Here is a 26,215-nt window from a genome sequence, read left to right as displayed (position 1 = left end):
TCCCAGCACTTTTGTCATCTTGGGCTTTTTCAAAAGACCACAAGAAGTGGTTCACCCCCTAGCCTCAGCTGTGCTAGTTAGAGGTAGATGTCAGGTGAGAGCCCAAGGTAACTTTTACAAATTTGATTCCACAACAACATAATTTTATGTCTTTTCAGCTGCCCCACTCACCTCAACCACATATTGGTTCACAAGCTGGAGGTCATTTTACCCTATGGCTAGGGTAAAAGACAGTTTTATTGGTGCTCTGATCAGATTTTGATAGTAATGCTATGCTGTGTCAGGAACTGAGTTTTCAATAGAGCAACTCATATACTTAAAAAAAAAATTTCTCCATATGTCACCAGGAATGGGTCAGGTTTTATTGAAAAAAGCAATAGAATCCTTTAGAATCCATCCTTGCCCATTTATGTCTACAGGTGCGCAAAACAGACTTAAATTTTTGTAAAATAAATAAACACACAGGGTTTTTTGGTGGTTTTTTGGGGTTTTTTTGCCTTCCATATCCAAATGCCTGAAGCAATCATGTTCAAAGTTTACCATCTGGCTGATAAAAGGCACAGAAGGTTTTGTCCAGAAAGCTGGGAGTCCAATAAATTTATGAACTGATGAAAACAGGGTTCACAGCAGAAACCCAGAGACAACCATAACTGAAGCATTCTTTCACATTTAATGAATGTGGGTATCTAATAACATAGATGGGACCTACAGATAGATGTTGGTCCCTTTTAGAACAATTCCTATTCAAGACAAGATATAAATACACATAACTATCAATAAATGTTACAGATACTGACCCTGACAATCTCAATGTCAATTAGCAATCTTAGTTAATATACCTCTAGATTGGAGTCAGGGGAGTGGCAAGTACAGACTGACTTGCTGGTTTCTATCTTTTTATGACATTTGCTGTACTCAGCAAAGCTGTGTGTCTCCATACAGAGCAAAGCTGGAATATGCAGGTATTTGGTCAACTAAATAAAAGCCATATCCCTTGGGGGAAGTAAAAAGTTTGGAACAGCCATCAGTGCAGATGAAAGTTAGTATTTCCTTTTTTACATACACAGAGAAATCCACGTTAGCATACAGTAAGGACTGGGTTATTGTGGCTGCACATACATGCACACACAGAGAAGCACAAAAAGAAGGAATGCATAGCTAATAATTGGGATTTGTATTCTAATTTGTTCTCTCCACATAAAAAGAAGAAATACAGTGCTGATGGCTCCCTGTTTTCCCCATACACAATCTATCCACGCTCTTTGCCTGCAAAGAGGAGAGGCTACCTTTGTTTCATGTGCATCTGCTCTTGCTACAGTACCAAAATGCTCCTTTGTTGAGCCCGGCAGCAGGAGCGCACGGAGGTGTAAGGAATCTAAGACCCCATCTTCTACTTTTTATCGCCTCCCCGGCGGGTTACACACGCAGCACAATGCAGTCATTAAAAATAGTTACACATGAAAAGACCCGGTGCCTCATCAGCTCGCTGATGTGTCACTTTGCTGACGGACATGCAGCAGTAATTGCTGCGATAAGAAATTTGTCTTTTTGTCCTCTTCACACCCCTGCCCGTGTGCACTCGGGAGAAAGGGGGACCGGCAATCTCTCTCCTCGCATCCTTCGCCAATAACCCGCGGGGATATCAAACAACCCTCTCCGCCTCTCTGCACCCTTTGTTTAAAGCGACACCTCCAAAGATGTGTTCTGTGGGTAGTGGAGGGGAAGGGGAAAAAAGGGATATTTACTTACAGAGCAGCAGCGGGCAGTTAATGCCACCTCCTGGACCGGGGACAGGGGGTCACATCCATTAACAAGAGTGCCAAGCGCACCCTGGCCTGCCCGCAGCCGGAGCCGTGCAGCCAGCTGGGGCTTCCACTGCCTGCAAAGAGCGGCTCTGCCGTGTGCGGCTCTGCAGTCAGCCAGTGTGGAAGGAGGCTGCTGCCTTCCCCAGCCCAGTGAAACCCCTCGCTATCATTTTACCATATAAGGAGACAAAAGCATCGGAGACTCTCATTCTTTGAGGCGCTCTGCAGCTGGGATTCGACACTTTCTCTATTCCAAGGGTGTCAATACTTCCCCCTCCTAAACATCTTGTCTTTCTTGGCCCCCTTCCTAAAATAAGGCTCCCTCTCCCCTCCTCCAGCCTTTGTTTCTCTAAACCCCTGATGTTTATTAATAACACGGCTTTGCTAAATCCAAGAGCTTGCTCTTTGCACACGGAGAGGTTTTACAGCAACTCAAGCCCCAATATTTGTAAGGCTCTTCACCTGGCTGAGATAATAAAGCCCTTGGTTAGAACTGGTATGTGGCTTTGTTTGCTTTGGTCATTTTGCCTGCTGAGTGTCTTGCCAAAGAAAACTGAAACAACCTGTCTCTCTTTTTCTTCGTGGAGAGGTGCACATCTTTACAAAGACCACGTGTGCAGGCATTTCTTTATGAGCATTCAGACCCCAGTCTAATTTCTCTCTACCCTTCTTTCTTGCCAAGCTTCCCCATAATCAGGAGGAAAACGAACAAAAGCAGGGGAAATCAGTGAAACCAGAACCAACCATCTTTTTCTAAGAGAAAGCCAAGGGAACAGATTGTCTCAGCACATGCTCAGTACCAGTTGAGAGCCTTGCCAGCGTGCACATGGTAAGAAGAGGGAGAATTATTAATCGTACTATATCAGGAACTACTTTTTCTGCTACAAAATCCAATTTCATTTATCAACCACTCTAGCAGAGACACATTCTGCCAATCAAAACAATGAGGTTCCTGGGAAACCTCCCCGAGGGAAGAGTTTGGATCAGAAGCACATGGGAGAGCTGCTCTCTGCAGCTTGAGGGGTAGGCTGGGGAGGCATTTCAGGGTAATTCTTCAGTAATGACTGGTGCTTGCCAAAGGGAGGTGCTTTAATATGAATGCTTTCAACCTTAAGCAAAACCAGGAGATAAATATGTAAAGCCCATTGTCCCGAGAGAGCCTTGCTGTTGTTTTGCATGCAGAAGATGCCAGGCAGTCCAGTTTTCGGTACTGGGCTCTGGCACAGTGCCTGAGCAGTGGTGTAGATGTGTACATGGGTTAGATCACAGTTTCTCCTGCTGAAGAAACTTGTGCCAGAACCCTGCCCTGTACTTGCTGTCCTCTTACGCACCCAGATGTAGTCAGATTTGGAATGGGGGTGAAATGTGTTAGTTGGCCTCAGTGTTACTCCAAATCTAGAAAAGCAATGGTTTTTAAATTGTGGGGAAGGGTCATTTCTAGTTCCTCTATCAGAAGCCAACTCTCCTTTACAGATGTGAGTTATTTTGATGGCCAGCAATGATCTGTTTGTCAGTTGATTCAGCCTTTGCCGTTGAGGCATCATGCCCTGGAGGGCTGACAACGGGCATACAGGATTAAGGATGCCATGGCAATTAAATCTGGTTTAAATCAAAGCTGCTGCACTCCCCAGCCACATGGGGAGTCCCTGACTCTTCCCTTGAATTTGCAGTGGCACTGTAAAATGAATTAAACCAGGGAGGGAAAATTTTTCATTGAACCCATGAGCTGCACTTATATCTTGGGAGAGCTCCTGGTTGGGTTTCCAGCCCCATCAGTGAGTTCCTGGATGTCCTTGGACAGGAGATTTCATCTCTCTGTTTGTTAGCTTCCCTGTCTGTAAATATAAAGCTCAGGACAGCCAAACTCATGTGGAAGTTGTTAGGAAATTTACCAAGGACTAGCTAGAGCATAAATATAATAGGAGTAATAGTTTCTCTCTTTTAGGTTAAACTATTGCACAGTGGCAACAATAATAATTTATTTCCACCTTACTTACTGTTCTTACCTCAGCTTTAGTAGTGTACATAAAAAAGGAAAAAGGCCTTCAAGGTAATTAGAATTGGGCTATTTGATTCCAAACTTTTCGAAACAAACTAAATATTCTGAATGTGTTGATTTTTTCAATTTCCATTATATTCTTAGTTCCCCATCTGTCCATTGACAGCTACTGCAGCAAGTCTGACAGAGATTTTTCGATGATCCCTGTGGTCATACAAGACAAGTGTTTCTCACCATTATAAGTTTAAATATATACTGGCTCCAGCTGAAATGATTTAGTTTATCTGTTGCAGGTCTGAGTTGTCTTAAGGAAAATAAGGGAATTTTTGCATATTTTAATATAACACGTCTGACTCCTTGAAGGCAGAAGAGCCTCTGCTGATTTAAAACCCATTGGTTTGTGGGCTCACTATGGGACTGCACACTCAGCAGCCACATCAGGACTGTGTGGGGCTGTGAAAGGGATGGGGAAGGTGACCAGGCAGCACCTTCCCTCATCCCAGGATGAGGTGTATGCACTCCATCACACACTACTAGAGAGGCTACAGGGAATTCAGACCCCTTGCCCCCCTTCAGGACCACTCACTCTACATTTATCTGACAAGTAAATATCCATCCGTGATTGGTAGCCCTTCCCAGCTCTTTCCCACCAGACTCAAATTCAACAGGTATGAGTGGGTGGGAGAGCCACAAATTTTGTTAATTTTCAGAGAGATGGGGAGGAGAGGGCAGAGGCCCTTTCACTAACAAATTTATTATGTAACCCACTTCTTCTTTTTCAATAGGTATATTTTATATTTTATTTTTAGTTCATTGGTTCTCTGAAGAACCCAGCAGAGATCAGGCATCTTCAAGGCTCCAGAGGAGTCATGGCAATAAAAACAGGGGCAGTGCTTCCAATAGGGGGCCTAAACCAAGAGTGGAAATGCAAATACTGCAGAGTGATTTAGAGAATTATCCTATGGTTTATATTTTCCTCATGGGTATAGCATTTGCATAGCATGTATTGCTTTTTCTTAGTGGTTTGTGTGTTTAACAGGTTAATTCTACATGTATGTAGAATTAACCTGTACCTCCATATGGGTATAAAAGGTGGAAATAGTACCATTTTCACATCAGGATTTCTCAATGATTTTACTAAGCCTTCATAAGTCTCACTTCAGCTACTGGGTTGATGCTGGAATAACTATAATTTCAGCACTTATCTCCTTTTCTGGCTGAAAAGAATGAACAAAGAAAAGTAGTGGAAAGAGACAGCTGGAAGTGGAGTATTTTTATTTCCCCCAGTTTGAGACATGAGAAATATAATGTCTCTGAGAGAGCAGGGGAGGGGAAAATATACACTTTTAGGTTTGAAAATGGCTAAGCTACTGGCTGAATCCTTACTTCACCAATTTATCCTGGAAACTGTTAAGTTCCTTTATCAGAATTCTACTAAACCCCTTTTTGATGCTTGAATCTGTGTAACACAAACTTCAATTGAATATGAGAGGCCACATTTAGGAGAGCTGCTATTTTTGGCACTAAGACTTAGGAAGGAGTATAGACTAGTGCAGAGGTTGCATTTTAGTTCATTAAACCTAAAATAACAGCTAGGCAATATTAAATCTTCCTGAAATTTCATACTCATAAAATGCTCACAGATATGTATTTTCTCTAAGAATATGAGGAATTTGCAAAGGATAAAAAGATATTTTCAGCATGTATTTTCTTTCCCAATTCAGTTTCCAAGTCAAGATTTTGTGCAATATTCTGATCTTCCTTTATTCCCCTAGGAGACTCGAACCTCAAGTAGAAAGACACATCAGGTAAGAAGTATCAGAGTTTCACAGATTCTGATGAGGGAATTACAGACATGTTTGGATAACCCATTAAAAACACCCCAGCCAAGGCAGATAGAGAAAGTCTGTCTGCTTTTGGATGATGTAAGACTTCTACTATTGATGCTTAGCCTAAATCAATGAGGAAACTTTGTGATTAGTGATTTAGAAATTCTAATCTAATCTGTAAAAAAAAAAATATACTGCCATGTTTACTTTCTTAATATGTTATAGTTTTCACATGCAGTGTTAAACAATTTTCTCCAGTAATTTAGAGAACGGTGCCATGACTTAGTAGCATCAAAAAACGCCTGTATTTCATAGGAAAAATTATCTTTAGAAGGATAGTATGATGCTATGTGATAAGACAGATGATTGAGACTCAAATACAAGTGTGTCTCTGTGATTGCAGGGTCCGACATAGAGACGAAAGCATTTTACACCATTATGGTCAGTTTGGACAAAGATTTCATTAATTTTTTTTAAGTTAGACAGGACTTTTGAGCCTGTTAGCCCCAGTTTCATTCAGAAAAATCTAACTCCTGAAAGAGATGTCCCAAAGTGAATATGGCAGTGAGACACCTGTGTCTGTCACTTTCTGTAATTGCTCCCATACCCTTCTCTCTGTGGAAAATTGAGATGTAGGAGAAGGCTTTCAATGGATGACCCAAACAGAAAGACAGCTGTGTCCCTTTTTCTGCTGCTTTCCTCTCTCCCAGATGAGTACAAACAGCTTTTATCACTGATGTGCAGAGGAAGATAACTTGATCACAGAGGAGAAGTGTAGTGGTGCTTGAAGAAGCAGACAGAACACCAGAGAAAGCTTCAAAAATCAACCCAGGGCTTAAAGGCATGGTATCCACTAAGGAAAATCCCCCTTGTTGACAGATGAGTTTGCAAAAGCTTGGAAAGCTGGGGCACCATGTTACAGGACTGACAGGTCATTCACTGGGCAAGCAGCATTGCCAGAAAATCCATCCCAGGACCTCATGGATTAAAAAGAAGCCATCCAAGCCCTTGCAAGATAAGGGCAGCCTGTCAAACAACTCCCCAGGCAGTAGCTGCCTGTACCATGTGGGGCAGCCACCCTGAGCTGCCCTCACCAGGCTGTGAACTGCATGAAGAAATAACGAAGATCTGCAACAAAGAGAGTGGAAGACAACAATTCTTATGGAATTCAGTCTTTTCCCTACTTTCCCTAGCATTCTTTCTCATTCTCTCCCCTCACTAAGGAACAGATGGTGCCTTTACTTTTAAGGAAACTATAGTGAAACATTTTGGTCTTTGCTATCTTCACATTTCTTTGGCTTCTAAGTGTTCACTAAACCCCTCAGCTCCACTGTTTGTTCATCTGTAGCCAAGGGTAGAGACCTTGGTGGCATGTTTGCAGAAGTGCTTTGGGATAGAGAGATCACTTCAACAACAGGTGAGGGGTCTTCATATGACTAAATGATAATAGTGCAGGGACCTGTGCAGAGGAGCTCTTGCTTCTTTCCTTTGGATTCAACTTGACTGCCATATGGGGCCTGAATATGACTGATGGGAAGAGCCTTTTGGGTTTCCCTGCAGATGGAATCTGGGATGTCAAATTACTACAGAGGTTGCAGTAATTGCTGGTCTTCTGAGCTGGCAAATACTACCCCTTAATTTAGGATTTATTAATTTTCATATCATCATGATTTATCTTTCCCTATTCTAGATGCATGAAACAAACACACTGCGATTGTTCCATGAAATTAATGACTCTGTGTTTCTGAGAACCAGAGACCTGCTATTCTGTAAAAAACATCTCCCATTACCTGTGGTTCTCCCAGCAGCACACCTCAGCATTTTTAGGCAAAATACCCTTTCAAAGTCTTTCTCCCTCCCACTGCTCCGCTGCTCATGGCTTCTTCTCCAAAACCTTACTTCAGTCTAATCTGCTTCTGCTCGCCTTAGCACTTTTTCTGCCTGCCCTCCTGATCACCCTACACTGTTATCACCCTCTGGAAATAACCAACAGCAACATTTGAGACTACCATTTCCCTTTATCAGACAGCCAGAGGCCTCAGGAACTTCTGAGCAAAGACAGGTTTGAAAAACTGAGCAGCTGGCAGATACCTTAAGAACTCACCTAACTAATTCCAAGGCAGAAGTGACAATGCCCAAGTCATCCCTGGCAGATCTCTGCCTAATTTGCCTTTAAGGATTAATGATAGGGAGCCACAAGCTCCAAAGAGGGAGGGAGGAAGGAAGGGAGGGAGGGAGGAAGTGGCGGAAGGAAGTGGCGGAAGGAAGTGGCGGAAGGAAGTGGCGGAAGTGGCGGAAGGAAGGAAGGAAGTGGCGGAAGGAAGGAAGGAAGTGGCGGAAGAAGGAAGGAAGTGGCGGAAGGAATGGGGAAGTGGCGGAAGTGGCGGAAGTGGCGGAAGGAAGGAAGGAAGGAAGTGGCGGAAGGAAGTGGCGGAAGGAAGTGGCGGAAGGAAGTGGCGGAAGGAAGTGGCGGAAGTGGCGGAAGTGGCGGAAGTGGCGGAAGTGGCGGAAGTGGCGGAAGGAAGGAAGGAAGGAAGGAAGGAAGGAAGGAAGGTTGGTTTAGACTGAAGTTTTCAGTCTAACATTCGTGCTTGTAAAGGATGAATAGTGTCAGGAGAACTTGTCATTTGTAGTTATTCAGATCACACCATAGCAATATGAGAATCACTGAAAGAAGGGTTCCTCCAATTTGTTATGCTGCTCTTGGGAAATATCTTGGGAAGAAAGTGAGAAAAGAATGTAATGATATCTCTTCATAATACTCTGCCAGCCTCCAGCAACTTTTGGCTTGGGGATTTCTTAACCTGGAGGCAGTATTCATGCTGAATATCACTTTCATGAACTTGCAGCTCCCTCCTGATTGCCTGAAAGGAAATTCACAGTTTCCAGCAGGCTAAGATCAAAGTTGATGAGTAGGTAGCTCTACTCTGTGTAGCTGAAGAACCATCTTCCTTGTGTTAATTTTGAACATATTACCTACTAGTTTCATCAGAGGCCTCCTAGGTCTTACCTTTGGAGATATAATGAGAAACTTTATCTTTATTCATATGCTACAGGCTGTACATGTCTTTGTCAATCTTTATCATATCTCCCCTCAGCCATGTCTCCTAGGACAGGGAGTCCCAGTCTGCCTGTTCAGTCTGTATAAAAAGCACTTCTAGTGTTTTATCATTCCTCCTCAAACTTTTTCAACATGACAATTTAGTTTTTCAGGTGATGTGGCCAAAACTTTAACATTCAGTTTGCTTTTTGGCTGCGTGTGTTCTGTTATTTTTGGAGTTTTTTTGTAAACCTATATAACCTCTACATTTCACACCCAGCTAAACATTTCAGAACCATTACTTTATAGCTAAAGTTCTATTTCCCCCCCATGTTCTCTCTTTTATGCTTATCTACATTCAGTATGAGATGCTGTTCTAGTGGCCACTCACCTTTTTGCCTAAGATCCTTTTTTCTCATCTGGTTTCTCAGTCTTAGAAGAATTCCCACTAATAATGTCCTATTAATCTCTTTACTGTAAAACCTATATTTCAATTCATTTTATGCCATACATGCAAATATCTCCCCTCTTATCCTATTACTGCTTAGGTGTTTTTAAGGTTTTGTGGTCAGAGCCCTTATTGAATACATGGAAAAGTACAAACAGGCAGATGCTGTCAACCAAAGATCTCCTTTATCTCCATGCTGTTTATCATCTTACGGGAACCTGGATTTGATGGATTTGAAGAACATGATTAGTCCTTACCAAGGTATATTGAATTTCTCCTAATGTATCATATTTACCCATCTTGTCTACCCTAGCAGTGATTTATATTAAATTTGTCAGCCTTACCAGGCTCTATTTCTCCCATTTGCTCTTGGAAGAATTTGAAAAGGCCGATGCTGTACTGGATACATTCAGGTGCTCAGTTCTAAATCTGTTTTAAATAAGAGGCCATGGACTATTATTTTTATTTCAGCTAATTCATCCTTCAGTCCCTTTAAATCTGTTGGATGAACACCATCTGGTTCTAAAATTTTCTTCCTATTAATTTTGCTTATTTGCTCCATACCTCTTCTACAGACACTTCAGCTTGAAATAGATCCTCTGATGATGCCCATAAGGAAGCATTCTGCTGCAGGAAGCTCTCCAAGTTCCTTACAATGGAACTTACAAGTTCCTTACACAGGAGCAAAATAAAAAAAGAGATCATTTTGCCTCTTCTGTTACAGTCATCTCTTGCTCAAGGACTGGTTATCTGTTGCCCTATCATTCCTCAAACCCTTCAACTTGCCTAATATTCAAAAGAAGCATACAGTTGCAAATCACTTCCCAAATTACTTCAGACTCATAATATTTTGATGTAAGTAGAAACAGTCACTCTCTCCATTCTGACCATGACTGGGGATGTCTTGTTTTGTAGAAAGATCCTTCTGTATGGCAGCAATTATTTTTCTTCTCAGCTACTGTTTGTATATACTCCAGATAAACTGAGAGGGTCTGAGATGTAGGCTCAGACATATATTATGATTGAGTACATGAGCTTAGATTGCGCTCTTTGAAGTAGAGTCCTTGCTGTTGATCTTCTTAGGCCTCTGCTTACTTTGAACCCTATAAGTGCTCAGGCCCTTTAAATAATAGGATTAAAGTAAACCTTAGGTTGCTGATGTGAATTTCATGTCTACCACTTCACACAGAGCTGAAAAAATATACCATCCATTGTCAGCCTGATAGCAATATGGATTGTGTTTGTTCCTGCCAAGTTTATATTCCCATGGCTGTCTAGTGGAGTTGCTGTCTTAATGTGAGTGAAATTCTAATGTTGTGAGTAAAATGAAAGAAGAACTTGTACCAATGGCTTGTCTTGAAGATGAAGTGTCTCTTGCTGGAAGATAAGCAATTTCTATGAATCATTAGAGAGGAGTCAGAACTCACATTATGAAGCAGTCATTATCCCTTATGCTTATCCTTTTGCTTATCCTTAATGTCTAGCCATAAAGTCCAGTGAGTCCTGGCTGGGTTGCTGCAATGTAAATGCCTGGCATGACTGAGCACTGCCTATCTGTGTGTCCCTGAAGAACCTGTCTGTAGGGGGATAGAATATGAGTAATTAAAGGTAGTATGGAAAGTAATCTTACCCCTTAAAGAATTGCAGCTGGGTTAATTATTAAAGATTAGGAGCAGGCCTGATTTTCACAGGCCACAGCTGTAGGCAATGAGAAGAGTGTTATAAAAGAGTGGGTTGGTGGGAACTGGGGTTAGTTGGCTGCTGTGAGAAGAAGGAGTCAGTGCCTAGAGGAGCTGACTACAAGAAACACCAAGAAGGTACAAAATTCTAGCAACATGGAACCCTTGCAATGTAAAGGCAATAGAACTACGCAATATAATGGCAACATTTAACCTGTGCTCGCACAAATTCCTGACTAGGGCTCATGTGCTGGAGCTGAAAAGTACAACAGAGTTTGCTCTGAGAACTTCCCCTCTGTTGTTGTTCTGTACCAAAAGTGCCATGCTGTATCTCCCTCTGTGTGATAATTAGTGTTCTAAGCCCCTGAGTGTCCTGCTGCCTTCTACACCCAGTGCTGGAGGCAGGGAGGTGTGTTGCAATGGAAACCATGCATAGGGAATTAGGATACCAAGCATTTAAAAAATGGGATAAATAACAGAATAATGGGCTTCTGTGTGATGGCATCTATGGCTTGCAGGTATTTCTGTTTTCACATGGTAATCTCTAGGCCTGCTGGGCTTTGCTTCCCTAACCACAGACTACCAAAAAGGAGCACTAGTCAATGCTGTCATGCTTCCCTCCTACAGAAAGCATGCAAATTTCTAGGAAGACCTTGGTGAAAATCTGTTCAGCTTGACAGGGAATATGCTGATCTGAGAGCCCATTAGCTTTGTTTATGGAGTATGTGAGAAAGCTTCTGTCCCCACTTACGTGCCCATTTTATTCTCCTGACAAAGCACTTATTTCCCTTTTTAGAGGAGAGTTTTACTCCAATTTGTTGTGATGTGGGAGTTCCACAGGCACTGTAGGAAAAAGAAAGAATATTGTAAAAGAGATCCTGCATAAATGGCTTCATAAAAATATTCTTGAAAATATGAAGTAAAATTGATGGAAAAAATTTTTTCTTCTAGTTCTTTCAGTGTCACTAACTCTTGGTAAGCATGTTTTAACAGTAGCCAGTAAATCAACCTGCAGCAGAAACTTTTTGAGTTTTCTGAAGTTGATGCATGCCTTTGAAATATCTGTGGTAGTCCTCCTCCTATGTTTGTCAGAGGGAGTTGAGCAAAACCCGGCAGAATTTCTCTATCTGCTTTTGGAAAAGCTAGGCCTGTGCAATATGACCTATGCTTCTCAAAGCTGATCAGTGTTAGATGATGAATATTGCTGAAACAGCCTGAGATTTATTAGCATGAAACTGTACTCGCTGTGATATAAAGCCAAAGATAAAATATTGCAGTCAGTAATAATTCATCTCACTGAAAAACAACTGTGTCAGAGTGTCTGTGGTTTGGTTAGACAACATAAAAAGAAGGAAAAATGGTGAGGAAAAATATGCAAGTGCAATTTTGTACACAAGTTAGGTACTCTTAAAATCAGAATGAAAAGAAAAAAGAGATCTGGGTGTTCAAATAATCTGTGGATGCATCTGAGAGAACTCTCATTGATATCTGTGGGGCCAGGATTTCACCCCTAAGTCAGTATTCAAATCCACTTCCTTCTCTGGTTTTCTTCTTTGTAAAATAGCCTTTTACATTTTCTGTATTAAAGAAGTGTTTGAATGAGGCTGCCCCCTCACAGCCTCTTGCCAGCTGCAGTCAAAGATCTGCCTTGTTCTGATGGCTTGCTGTTTGCAAGGGAAAAAGTAAAGTTATTCATCCATTAATCAGATTTTTAAATGCTAGGTAAGAATAAAGTATTATTGTTGGAGATTGCCTTTAGAATGGCTTCACTTTGGAAACCGGCTTTGGGTCTTTTTGTTTAATTTCACTTTCAAATTCAAATCCTGTGAAAGATCACAGCATTAGTATGTATGTTCCTGTATTTTGTTCTAGCTAAAGACTTTTGGCCAACACAGTTTTTTTAAAAAGCTAATGCTTTGCTGTACATGATTGGAATGCTGCTTCTGCTTCTTGTTTTTGAAAGGGAACGCTGTCAATACACCAGTGGCAACACTAAGTGCTCAGCCAGGACGATTTTCTCATTTTTATTGTTTTAGCCTGAGGCTAAGAAGATAGGCAAAGAATTTGAGGACATGAGAAAATTTCTAGCATGTGAGAAGTGAGACTACTCTATTAAAAAATACCAGTTTTGTACACAATTTCTTCACTGCACAATTTAGTGTGGAAGCACATATGTTTAGCTTAATAGCAAGATCTTGCAGTAACCAGATGAGCGAAGGCAGCTGCCATGTCCCACTGGTGTCCCTCTAAAACACTGCAATCTCTGGTGGGACATGCTGCCTTTGGGCTCCAGGTAACAGGAAGCTCATCTCAGCAGTGCTGGGGAGCAGAAGATGGAGCTCTGTGCAGATCTGACCAGACCATGGGCAGATGGTTATGGCTGGGAACAGGGAAACGTGTGAGGTGCTGACTGCAGTGTCTGGAGCCTTCCAAGGCATCAACATGGGGAGAGTAAGCTCCAAGAAAAGTGCATGTGCAGGTAATTCGGTATTTAACATTATTTTATTCTTCCACTTAAGTTATGTGCTGTTCTTGACATGAAAGTTAAGAGAACTTCTCCCTAAGCCTGTTGTCTCAGCACTATCTACACTGACTGTCACAGCCCACACCAGCACAACCTGGAAAGCTATGACATTACCTGAGGACATCAACCATGGCAGTGAGTACCTGTCACAGGTGAGGTTGGATATGTGGGGGCATGTATGATTTACTCATAAATCAAATAGGACACCAGGGTACTTCCAGGCACTGAGATTCACTCGCCTGCACTGGTCTGCTGACCGGACACATAGGGCTCTCCCTCCTGGGCAAGGCCTAAGAGCAAATCCTATCCCTAGGATGTGTTTGGATGTATTCACTTGATTTCAGAGGCCATAGGTGTGTAATGGCCTGGGCACAGCCAGAGGGCTGCATTTCCCCCAGGACAGCCCTGGGACCAGACCAAAGTGCTGCACCAATGGCACCAATGTGAACACCACCTCTCGTCTTCAGTCAGTGCATGTACAACAGCTTTAGGTCAAGTAATCATCTGACCTCCTGCCTTTGAAATCCTCACCTAGGATCTGACCTCAGCCCCAAGCACTTTGAAGTGGGCTGTGCTTTCCTACAAGCCCTGGCTTTGGGTCAGGCCTAAGCAGTCCTGCTCCTCAGGGTACCAGGGACCTGAGATCCTGTCAAAGCCCATGAAGCACTCAACATCTGAAAAAAACCTTTCTCTCAATTAACTTCTTGAATAATGGAATAGTAAACAAACTCTAGTGCAATGTGTGATAGCTTTAGCTTTTAGGCTAAAAGTAAATTAGTATTTCTTACCTTTGTGTCATATTTTCTTACATTTGTGTCATATTTTGTGATTCTTGGATTTAAAAGCTTATAAGGTTATAAAAATATTTATAATAAAAGTGTATCTGTAAATGCATACAAAAAAAAAGTACGCACATGCACAAATAATCTTATTTTTCCTAAGAGGCATTCTTTTATTGGCTTCATTCAAAAATTAATGCTCTCATGAGATGAGGTTGTAAGTAATTTAATACAACAATATCCTGATAATTGGCATTTGGCAGTTATTGCTACTGCTATTTTACAGGCTAGTTTTGATGAATTCCTCTTTGACACACAGTTATGATTCAGTGTTTTGCTTTCTTTTTCCTTTTCCCTCAGCTGCTGTAATCCATAGCAAGTAATTGTTTAAAACATGAAATCAGCAAGCATCACCTGTGATTTTCCTTTTTTTCTTTCATGGCCACTAGAAAATGATCTGAAAGGGGAAAAAGAAGTAAAATGTTCCTTCCGCCTGGCCACTTTTTCCCCCCCACTATCTATTAATTTTCCAAACATGCAACATAAAGAAGAAAATGCTGATAGAGGGGAAAAAGCCTCCAAAAACTAATGAAAAGCTTTCTGCCTGAAGCAATTCAGTTTGCTATACAAATCAGGGAAGTGTCTATAGTTAGATATAGTTGTGTTCCTTGAGAACATGAAAACGTGACAGTGTATTATTAGAGAAGAAACTAAAGAGCAGCTGTTGGTTAGCACCTGGTTCCTAACAGCAGGCTGGGAACACAAAGAGAGACTCTCTGTGTGTGCCCTCGCAGCAAGAGAGTAACAAACATCTCAAAGCCCCCTCTTCCTCTGTGGGAGCAGTGCTCCCCGTCAAGAGGTCAACACAGAGCCCTGAGCAAGAAGTGATGGAAAATTACAGGTGGAAAGGAGAAAAGGGCTCAAAAGACAGTGAAAACCAAAACAAGGCACTATCTTACCTTGCTGCAGCCCAGTGCTGCCTCTGCTCATGAGTCTGTGAAGGAGAGAGGACAGGACAGCCTTGCCTCTTTATTGGATTGCCCAAACTGTATGTTTCGTAATTAGACAGTTGGGCATCTGTGCTGCGCGTAAGCTATAAATATAAATCTCCAAAGCAGCAGCCATGGGCAGGAGATAAGGACTGCAGCATCTCTGTGCTCACCAGCCTTTTAAGGCATCACAGCTAGAGCTGCATGGGGGCCCTGATGGAAAGGGCTGTTGTGCTCTTGAGCAGTGACAGCCCATCACTTTGCTGCATTTGGGAGTGCCTTCAGGAGGTGCTGCAAGGCACCCTGGTGATATTTCAGGGCTCAGTATTTTGTCTGAGATATGAGCAACTCTAATTTATCAATCAGATTATTTGTTAGGCCTTTGGGATTGACAGAAACACCTTAAGAAGTGCTGACTGCTCTGTGGATGTCACAAACTCCAACACTCCTTCGTCTGTCTGTCCACCCCAGGTGTGCAACCCTGTTGCAGGGTAGTTTGTATCTTGTGTCCTGCCTTGTTTTTGCCCTGCACCTCCTCGTGCAGGAAGCTGTAGTGCCACCTCACTACAAAAGACACGGGGCTGTAGCCCAGGACCAGCTTTAGAGATGAGCCTGAGATCACAAAGTAAGTCTGTGCTGGCAGCAGGACTGTAGCTCAGGGGTGAACTTTCTGCTCAGGGCTTGTTGTACCCTTCCTGCTGCAAGGTAAGTGTGGTGCTGGGTGAAGGGAACACTGGTACATTAAAAAAAAAAAAAAAAAGAGTAAGATATTTGAGGTGGGAAAAAGGTCTTCTAGTAGCTCCCATGGGGACAATCTTGCTGGCTGGGGAGGAAAATCTGTCCAAGCAAGGCTCAGTGTAGAGGTGGGGTTACAGCCTGCTTACCTCCTTGCCAATAGTGGATCCATCTCTGCATTTCAATGTACTTCTACAGAGAAGGGTGTAGCAGAGACATGGTGCTTGGTACAAAGTTGAATTATTTTAAGAGGAGGAAAATTAAAACCTCTCTGTAAGATGGTGTGGTGAAGAAATAACAAGGAAATAACATCAGGCAGACTCTTTGTGCAGGCAAAAGACTCTCTACAGTAACATACGCATCTGAAGAAGTGCTGCGCTGTTGAACTGAGGTTGCAGGTTGTTCCTCCCCCTGGCTGAAGCAGCAATACTTGATGAGGGATTTAGCTCCTTTGCTGATTTATTTATTACTTCCACAGTCCTGAAGAACACTTCATTCCCTTCATCTTCTGCTTCTCTCTCTTTCCTTCAGAGCCCTGATTGAGCAATAGTCCTTAGGAGAGAGTGTCACCTCCCAGCTTGTCTCTGAGCAGTTTGGACAAGTGTAGGTCAAGCTGCAGAGGCTGGATGCTGACACTAACTGTGTGCCAGGCTTTTTGGCATGACAAACTGATTTATGGCTTGACATGGAGCCCAGTCAAGTTTTATTGAAACCAATGAGAAGTGGGCATCTGAGGCATTCATCCTACCATTAAAAAGCTCGCAACAGCATGTCCTCACCCTCTGCCAAGAAACATGATTTGAAAGCCTGATTCAAGCCTCTGGCAGAAAATGACTTTCACACATCTCCTTTTATCCCTGCAGAAATGCCTAGCTTCCAAGCACCATGGGTGAGGACCACGGCCTAGAGACTTGGGTTAGGGAGATAAGAGAAATATACCACAGAATTCCTGGGGAAAGTATTGTTCATCCTAGGTCTAGTGGCCTTTTGCCTCATATTTCTTTAGCTACCATTTTTACTACTTTCACATTTCCCAGAACAATAAACCGTTATGAAAATCTGTTTAAGCAGCAAAAAGGGGAAAGCTAAGACATATGTTTTGACAGCTCTGGAAAGCCTCAACCTTTTTATGTTAGCCAATTTTTTTGTTTGCATGATTCAAAGGTGTGGCTGATGTTGAAGAAACAACCTGGGTAAATGATGGTTGTCCCCTGCCCCAGTCCAGGTCGTTCTGGGCACTAACAACATCTCTAATCCCCAGGTGTCAGTCTGACTGGAGAATATTTTTTGGATCTGGTATTCACATCCAGCAACCAGGGACAGCTTAGGGTAAATGTTGCCTTTCAGAACACTTAATCTAAAAACTTGAGAAGGTGGACTACAGATCTGCTAGTGCAAACTTTACTGCTTTTCTCTCTGATAAGAGCAAATGTTCTCTAAATCTGGTTATCCTACATTGTCCTGCTGGTTAAACTGTCCCAGTTTCATTTTGGCTGTCGCTTTACTCTCGAGGACCCTCAGCAGGGAAAGGACTCCTTGAAAAAGGATGCTGCCAGAAAGCTAAATCATCATCGTGTCAGGCCTTGATCCTGTGCTCCTGGCAGCAGGTAAGGGCTTCCTTCAGATAGGCAGGGAGGGGAATGCCTCCACACTTCGGGAACCAGCATTTCCAAGGCACAGAAGGGTGGCAGGCTCACAGGAGAGGTATTCCTGCGGATGCTGTCTGAAGCAGAGACATGGCCTTTATGAAAAGGGATGGGGGCTGAGGCTCTCTACCCCACAGCAGTGGTGGCTTTGCTTGGCACAGATCCCCTTGTCATTTCCACGGGGCTGTAGCCCAGGACCAGCCCTGCTGCTTCCATGACTGAGGCACAGGCAGGAAGCAAAGAAAGAATTTCAACCAGTTCCCTACTCCAAGGCAATGAGATGTGTACGTACAATAAGAGCTGCTTTACAATCACAGAATCACTTATATTGGAAAAGACCTTTAAACTCATTGAGTCCAAATGTGCTTTAGAAATGGAAAGGAAATGCTGCAAGCTGTAAAGCACAGCTCCCTTGGAAACCATACCAAGGTGCCACTGGCTATCCCTTGCAGTGAGGTTAGAGGTTTTACCACTAATCCCTCACAATCTGGATTTGCCCTGCCATTCTCTGCAAGTCACAGAAGATGCCAGAAATGTGGGCATCCAAGAAGAATATCAATTTTCAGGATAGGTTAAACAAACCAAAATCTAACCAGCTTGCACTGGTAGTGTGTTTACTGAAAGAACTCTACTAACAGATATTCATGGGAATCTGTCATTGCTGTTCTGACATTTGTGTTCATGGTAGGTAGTACAGTGATTAAAACGGTGTTATGATGTTGTTGAGCCTTTAATCTAATTTGGGGGATTTAAATGTGAGTTCTGTACACGTGATATTGACTGCCAGAAACAGCAGAAGAGCCAGAGGGGAAGAGGGCACCTGTGGACATTGTGCTGGTAGTCAATATTTTGCCAACCCTTCAAAGTCAGGTTCTCACAGTGAGAAAGATGGAATTAGCATTTGCTAGTATGAGCAGGGGATTTGGCTGTGCTAGCAAGACGTCAGCCTGCTGGCTTCTTCTAGCCCTTCACAGCCACAGGTCACACCAGTGCCTTCCAAATTAGACACCTGCACAGAAAACTCCACACTCAGCCCTCCCCACACCTGGGGAATACCTGGAGGATCCCAGCCCCACCTCCCTCCTGGTGGGCAGCTGTCCTCATTGACACTGTTGTGCCCAGACTGTGGGGCACAGGTGAGATGTAGGTGCTTGCGTGTGAAGAGCAAAGCAGGGTGATTTCCAAGGGCCTCCTCTCTGCATGATTTCCCCTTCTGCTCTGTGTTTTGGGCTAAAGCTCCAAGATGTCATTGCTGCAAAGATATGCTCAGGCTTGAGAGCAGGTTGAAGCACTCAGAGCCCTATGACCTGTGTGTTTTTCACAGATGATCTCATCAGCAGTTCACCTCTCACAGGTTTTGCCATCAAAAGCTGGCATCTGGTGTAAGCCAGTTGTCTGTGTGCTTTCTATGGGGGCTGGAGGTGCCTATGTCTTGCTGCTGACTCACTCTGTTGGGTGAGATTAAGTTGACCTAGCGTCTTTTCTTGCTCCTAGCCAGTAATTTGTGCTTGTGAATATATATATCCCAGAACAGTTTTTTGAATTCCCACAGGTTTTGTGTTGGGAAGTCTCTGAGACAGAAGCAAATTATATTTAATGACCTTGATGCATTTCTTTCTCTTTTCTTTCTGTGAATTTCCTGCTGTTTCTGATCCCAAGTGCTTGAGGTGTGTGTTCTGTCCCATACCCAGTCTCCACAGCTTGTACCCCTTGGGCCTGGTGGCTGTCAGAGCTCAGAGCACAGGCAGGAGTTCTTCCCCTAGCAAAAAATGCCGCATTTGAGTAAATGATGCAGATGAGCCTGAGTTTGAAAATTCAGACACCCAACTCTCTCCAAAATTTCTAAAACCAAATTTTACATGGAAAACCTAGGAAGATTTTCCATTTCTCCCCCTCTCCATCCTGTGTCCCACTCACACTGAGGGAGATGTATCCATTGCCCAGGCTGCCTTTCTGTGCCTACTTAATGGCCCCATGTCTTAGGGCTCACTTTGCAGACCTGATGACACAGCACTGACAAATTAAGTGCCCTGAGTGAAGAGAAACTGAGTGGTGACTCTTAAGCCAGAGGGAGTGCTGGATGTATTTTCAGAGTACAAACAAAGTTGGAAAAGCAGAAATCATTTCTTCTTCACTCCTTCACTTATATACCAAGCAAATATCACAGCATACAAAAGGCCACTGATCTCAGCAGCTGTTTCATGACCCCATCTCTGCCCTTTCCCATTTTGGCTGAAATACTCGTTCAGTGTGCTTTAGCTGCTGGTTTTGGAACATGCTAAGACTTCCTCAGTCCAAAACTAAATCTACCCTCATAATCCACTACAGTTAAGTCCTTAAAAAGCTAAGCAGGCTTCACTTAAGAACAATAAAACCTTTTGTGGTTTGCAGTGACAAAAGGATCCAAGTGATTGCTTGAGTTTGAAGCAGGTACTCAAACCCAATAACACTGAATTTTGGTGCCCTCTTTGCCCACTTACCTGCCTGTTTGAACTAATGCCTTTACCCCACTCTACCTAACTCGATCAGTGAGTATATATGCAAAAAATTCTTTCATGACTTCTTTTAGAAGAGAGGAATTTTCTCCTGAGGTAACTCTTATCTCAGAGAAGTACAGTGCTGTGACCCCAGCAGCAGGAGTCAGGAACTGCCACTAGCAAAATGAAGAAATCAAGTGTCCAGCCTGCTTCACCTGCCTCCAAGTATGAGGCTGCTTGTATAGATCAGGAATTTTACACTAAGCACTTTTATTTTGGCCTGCACAAACACAGAAACAGACTTTTGTAATAGGAACTGTAGATTGCCTTAAGCATAGGTGTAATCACCAGCCTGTCCATAATAAATAACAATAATCCCAGGTCTGGCTTTAATTCATAGTGTGACCTTGGACATGACACCCACATCCATGCTATCCAACCTGGCAAGTAAATGCAAGTCCCAGTGTCAGACAGAGATGGTGCAAGTGCCAGGCACTTTGAAAAAAAAATCAAATTAAGCTCCCTAGAGCTCAGGTTTCCCACTTGTAGGGGAAACTGTGAGAGAGATCATTGCTCAAGAACAAGATCTGAAAAATACACTGGATGATAAAAAACCCCAGCCCCCAGCAGACTCGGAGTTTTCCACACCTCCACAGCCAGTAAAAGGATCTTTCTGTGAGGAGCCCATTTCCCAACAAAATCTCTCAAGACTAGGCGCTATAGCTCTTTCCTCACATCTGACTCAAGTTTCATGCTGAGTGAGGGGTACAAGGTCTTGAATAGAGGTGCTTCAGCACCTCACAATCATCCTGTCTGCACCCATTACTACATTGCAACCAATAAGCTGTTCTTAGGCTATATAAAGTAGGACTTCAGATGTAAAATTCTGTGACATTCTACTACCTTCAAAGGCACTTCCCAAAACCGCATGCAAATAAAAACTAGCTTAATGCAGCTGGAAATGATGTTAAATCCAAAATCTTGCACAAAACTGTTTAAGCCTTGTATTGTGCCTGCACATTGTGGAGTAGGGCAGTAATCCCCTTTTTTGATAATGCCCTAATGCGAGCCTGGTAGCAGGTTAGCCTGCTGAAGGCCATCATGTGCAATTTAAAACAAGCACAGAGATATTAAAAAGTTGTGTTTACAAAGAGCAGCTGCTGTTGTTACAGAATGTATCCTTCCCCCGGCCACATAACCAACAGGTAACTCAATCTTTGCCAGAGTTTGCTGAAAGAAGTGCAGCCTAGGGCTGCCGTGTACCTCTGAGAGTATTTAGCACAATGGGAAGAATTTCGGTGTAGAGCCCAGATTAGCCTGGATGCAAGTGCTCAGATTAATGTCCAACCTGCCACCTGCCACTGCCCCTTATCCTGATCCTGTACGTGACTACAGCAAAGCTCAAATGCTTCTTTACTCTTTATGTTCGGTCACTCATTTTCTCCTCCATGACATCAAAACCTCTGAAGATGATTGAATTAATGCTTCATCTGTCTCAGTGATGCCTTTTGTGAGAGCTCATAGTGATTTCACTGGTGGATTTAAAAAGTTACATATTCTATAACTGCCATTAATTTTATGGTTGAATTTAACAGAGAACATGACATTTACCAGGAAGACAGCTCTTTATGGCACCTGAGTTAAACATTAGCTACTTCTGACATCATTTGGGCTACTCAGAATTTTCAAAAACAATTCAAAGATGAATTATCAGCTCTATTGACATGCATTAATTTGAAAGACTTGACAGACATGTTCAGCTATTAAGTTATTGGAGCACAGAAATCAAAACCATATCATGCTGAGCAAAAACATGACATGTCTCTGCTACATAGGCCTTTTCAGCCAAGACCAGCAACATTTTTACACGCTGATCAAAATGCACAAATAGCTCTCTGATATTAAATTTTTGGCGAAAAAACCCCCACAGTGTCTCTCTTTTTATGCTTTAAAAAGATGCATTTACATTCAGTATGACTGAAGGACAGTGAGATTACAGTCTTTATCATACAAAATCTGCATTCTTTTTTTGCACATATCCTTACTATGAATTTGCTGACCTTTTTTTGATGCTGCCTGTATGCATACCTCAGAAAACCATCGTCCAATGTAATACTAGACCACCTTAGTATTACCACAATTTTCTGTGCATTTCATTCCATGTTCCACCACCTCTTTTCCTCTTACATGTTATGGCTGGCACACCACATGTCTCCCCTGCTTCCCTTCCACCCCAGACATCTGCATTATCAGCAGTGTGGTCTTCCAACCTCTCCTCTCCACCCAAGCCATGAAAACTACAAGGTAATCCTTTGAATTGTTGCCTCCTTGCCACCTCTTCTTTCCCCTCAAGGATTAACTGATGTTTCCTCAAAACATCTGTCATTTCTCACCTTCCCCTCATCCCCCTCACCTCCCCATTTAACCTTATTTCCCTAGAACACTTGATTACTCTTTGTTTGCCATTGACAAATGTCCTTGTGGTATTCCTCACCTACCCAGCCCTGCACAAATGTCACGTCACTTTTGGCAGAGTGTGCCAAACCAGGGCAGGAGCTGTGTCCACTCAAACCAGGGCAGGAGTGAGACCACCCAAACCAGGGCAGGAGCTGTGGCCACCCAAACCAGGGCAGGATCTCTGGCCACACAAACCAGGGCAGGATCTCTGGCCACACAAACCAGGGCAGGATCTGTGTTCACACAAACCAGAGCAGGAGCTGTGCCCACCCAAACCAGGGCAGGGGCTGTGTCCACCCAAACCAGGGCAGGATCTGTGGCCACCCAAACCAGGGCAGAGCTGAGGCCATCCAAACCAGGGCAGGAGCTGTGTCCATCTGTTGCAGCTGTTGTTTCATGGCTCCTTGCCGTGCTGGAGCAGCCCCAGTCTCTCAGGCAGGAGGGCTGCAGGGAGCAGTTGAAATCCATAAATCACCCAGACACGCCAGGTATGCCCAGCCACGGCAGTAAGGGCAGCTGCTGAGCGCAACCCAAGCACCTCTTGGAAAACTCTTCGGTAAACAAATCTGCCATTGAATTCTTGGGCACAAATATTAAACATTCTGGACAGAACCCTGCAGAGATAGAGATGAGAGGTTCACAGCTCTCTTTGTTCTGTGATCATGCAAAACTTGGCTCCTGCTCAGCAGACAGCAATGCTTCTTTCTGTGTTTTAGGAAGAATCTGCTCTTTTGCTAGAGTGTATTGAGAAGGTGTTTTTCTGAGTCTCTGCATGAGCCATGGGCATCACCTCTCATTTGAAATTTAACTTGGGCCTGAACAGATTCAATGGTCACCAAATTTAGAGAAATATGAAAAGAAAGACCTCCTGGCTTTGAAGAGTCTAGAACTAAGAGAGTTTAACACGTAGAAAGAAAGAGAAGTTTTTTTCTCTGCCTTGCATGTTGAAATGCATTTAGAGCATTCAGTTCTGCACATCATTTCAACAAACCCTAAAGTAAGACTGGATCCCAGACCTGAGTACTCTGACTCTGATCCTGCTCTGGTCTTGATCTTTTGTGTCAGGAAGACAACTTTGCCTTCTGGAAATCAAATTTAAAGAAAAACAGATATCGACTATTGACAGATACTGATGATGACATTGATGATGATGACGAGGAGAAGCAAGATGAAGAGTAAGAGGAGAATGAGGAGAAAGTGTGGTAGGGAACGGCCAGGTGATCCCAGAAATACAGCTCTCAAAGTATCCTTTCTGGCACAGTTGTGTTAGATGACTGAATTGAGAAGCCTTTCTCATGTGGGACCTTTGCTGTCATGATGAAAAATGACTTCCATCATCTTTCAGTGTGACTAGAGCAGTTCTGCTCCTTTTCAAACATGTCAGCAGCTCAAATTGCCCACCTTTTTCTTGGTGGCTCTGTAAATAGGAATGCCAGGATCATATGGAGGACAAGTATTCTGTATAACATTGTCGAGCCAGCATTGCTTGTGCAAAAATAAAAAAAAAAAAGTTATTTTCTAAGTCAAAACCATTTTTCACAGAGATGTGATCATGTTAACGTCAAGCAACGCAAGATTATTCCACCTGTTCATGTGACCACTGCAAGGGTATCTACAGTACTCACAAGAGAAGCAAAAACTTTTGTTGTCAGAGATCAGTTTTGAAACTTTGCAAATGAGGATTTTCACCACTGTCCCATATGAAAATTAAACACAGGGACTGCTTGATGCATTGGCTAATGTGAATCCAGGATTTTGGTGACCAGATGAAAACTAAAATTGTGTTAACACAACATGGATATATGGAATATAAATTACTTTTGGTTTTAATGTTTTCCAGAAGTCTCTCATCCAGTACATCAGCACCTTTGAAGGAAGAGGATGCCATCTTGGGGTATTGCATGGGCATGGTTCATGCCAAGCACGTTCATTTCATTTTCACCCCAAAATAATTAGATTACCATTAATTTCTGTCTCAATACAGTCAAGATCTAACTAACTACATGTCTATATCTACTATGATGTTTAGATGATTCACATGTACTAGCTGGTGTTTTATTATATAAAAATTAATACAAGGAGGGCTGAATCTCACTCTGCCTTTCAGGAGAAGCTCTCCTTTACAATCAGCATGCATGAAAGTAAGCACCAAGATATTTTGTCTGGGCAGAATAACCCACCTATCCAGCAGGCACAAATGCTTCCCAGCTCAGGCAATGGCATGTGTGGGAGTGAAATAGCCCAGGGGAGAAAAGAGGTGCGCAAGGACATGCACACCCCTTAATAAACATCCCTTCAATGAAATACATGCTGTGGACCAGGTCTTGCTTAAAGACAAGTTTCAAGCTGAAAGGTATGTAAGCATGCTGAGAGCATTTCAACAGCATAAAACAGATAACAGAATAATCTGTCTGCAGCTCTAAGTTTGCTTTTCTTTTTGCACAGCTGCCTCTAAATAAGGAGATTGTAATGCTGATCTTTGGATTCCTGAATAAATTCATTCCTTACTTTATCTTCAAGCCTGTCTGGTGGTAGGGGTGATTTAAGTGTAACTGGCAAGACGCCATCATTCCATTCCCATATAAGCCACAATTCAGTGAAGGGGTGGACTGTTCTCTTATGAGACATACAAGACAGAGGTAGCCAGATGCTTCTTCGCAAGTTGCATGAGACATTGTGAAAGTTGTTAATGAGGCTTGTAAATGAAGTCTTCCTGGGACACAGTCTTTATCTCTGGAAAGCTGGAAAAGTGCCTCAGCAAGGATCTCCATCAAGGTCAGGGAGCTTGAGTTGGCTGAACTTCATGACCTTTAGGATGCAGGTGAGGCTGCTGCAGCTCTGTGTGCGTGGGTCCAGCCCATAGTGAGGCTGAACAATGTTCCTGATGGGCAAACACACACATGCACACAAAATGTGCATTGCTGGTTACATGGAGCAGCACAAAAGCAGCCAGGCTGCATGCTGCCTTGGCACTGCTGGCTCCACAGAGGATACCTAAACCAAAAATAGTTCCTAAGCACAGAGGAATAGCTGGATCTCCAGTTCTGCTTGCATGTGTAAGACCAGGTTTCCACAAGTAATCTTGATGGATTCCATCTTGGAATGTCCAACTTGAAATGTGTAAAAGAAGCATGATTTCTAGAGAATTCAAATGCTGATGAAATTCAATCCTCTGAAAGCTTCATATTCTTACAGAACAGAATCTCTCCACTTCCCTGGAAGCACAAGTGCTCTGTTTATCCTCAGAATCTTTGCCTCACATACTCCTGGACCTGAAATAACCCTAATTGCCATAATTTAATTAAACTATCAGTTTGAAATGTCTGAGTGTTGTATTGAGACTGCATGGAAAATATGAGTGCAGGTAATTGTGTTAGCTAGGAATAATCAAACAGCTTGCAGAGTAAGAAGGGGCTGACATTAAGTGTTATCCAAGCTGACATATCCTGAGGCTATGGCATTAGGCTGGTCCTCTTGTGGACTGCTGAAGAACTGAGGCTGTATATGTTTATTTTAAAATGTGCTTCCAAGGGTGTGTTCTAGAGGATTTGTTACTCCTTATTGAGGTTGTGTGTATTCCCTCAATAACCACTAAAGATATTAGCCCAGCCAGTGCTTGATACTGCATGAGCAAAGCCATTTCTCAGGGGGAAAGCACAAAACCTGGGGTTACTATATAGATCACAGAGGTGCTTAGAGACTAACCACAGCTAGGGAGGCTTTGGATCCTTTAATTTATACTCAGATGGCTTTTTTCTTTACAGCACTGTGTTTATTTTCACCTCACTCAAGCAGAAGAGCTCTAAGG

At 42.9% G+C, this 26,215-nt stretch overlaps 1 protein-coding gene across 7 annotated transcripts in view; it reads right to left on the bottom strand.

Moving 5' to 3' along the window:
- FHL2 (four and a half LIM domains 2) overlaps positions 1-26,215 on the bottom strand; it is a 140,664-nt gene that overhangs the window by 22,543 nt on the left and 91,906 nt on the right. Inside the window, exon 1 of one of the 7 annotated variants that reach the window (XM_064710141.1) lies at positions 15,063-15,187. The exons of 4 other annotated variants lie outside the window; for them this stretch is intronic. The gene's annotated coding sequence lies outside the window, so the exon portion shown is untranslated. Of the gene's footprint in view, positions 1-1,749; positions 2,098-15,062; positions 15,188-26,215 lie in introns of those variants that run through there. 2 more of the 7 variants (XM_064710138.1, XM_064710140.1) reach the window with 2 other exon arrangements.

This window comes from Zonotrichia leucophrys, chromosome 1, assembly GCF_028769735.1.
Source record: "Zonotrichia leucophrys gambelii isolate GWCS_2022_RI chromosome 1, RI_Zleu_2.0, whole genome shotgun sequence".
In the NCBI taxonomy this organism is placed as follows: Eukaryota; Metazoa; Chordata; class Aves; order Passeriformes; family Passerellidae; genus Zonotrichia; species Zonotrichia leucophrys.
Note: the sequence above shows the minus strand (reverse complement) of the source record. Positions and strands in the feature narration are given on the sequence as shown.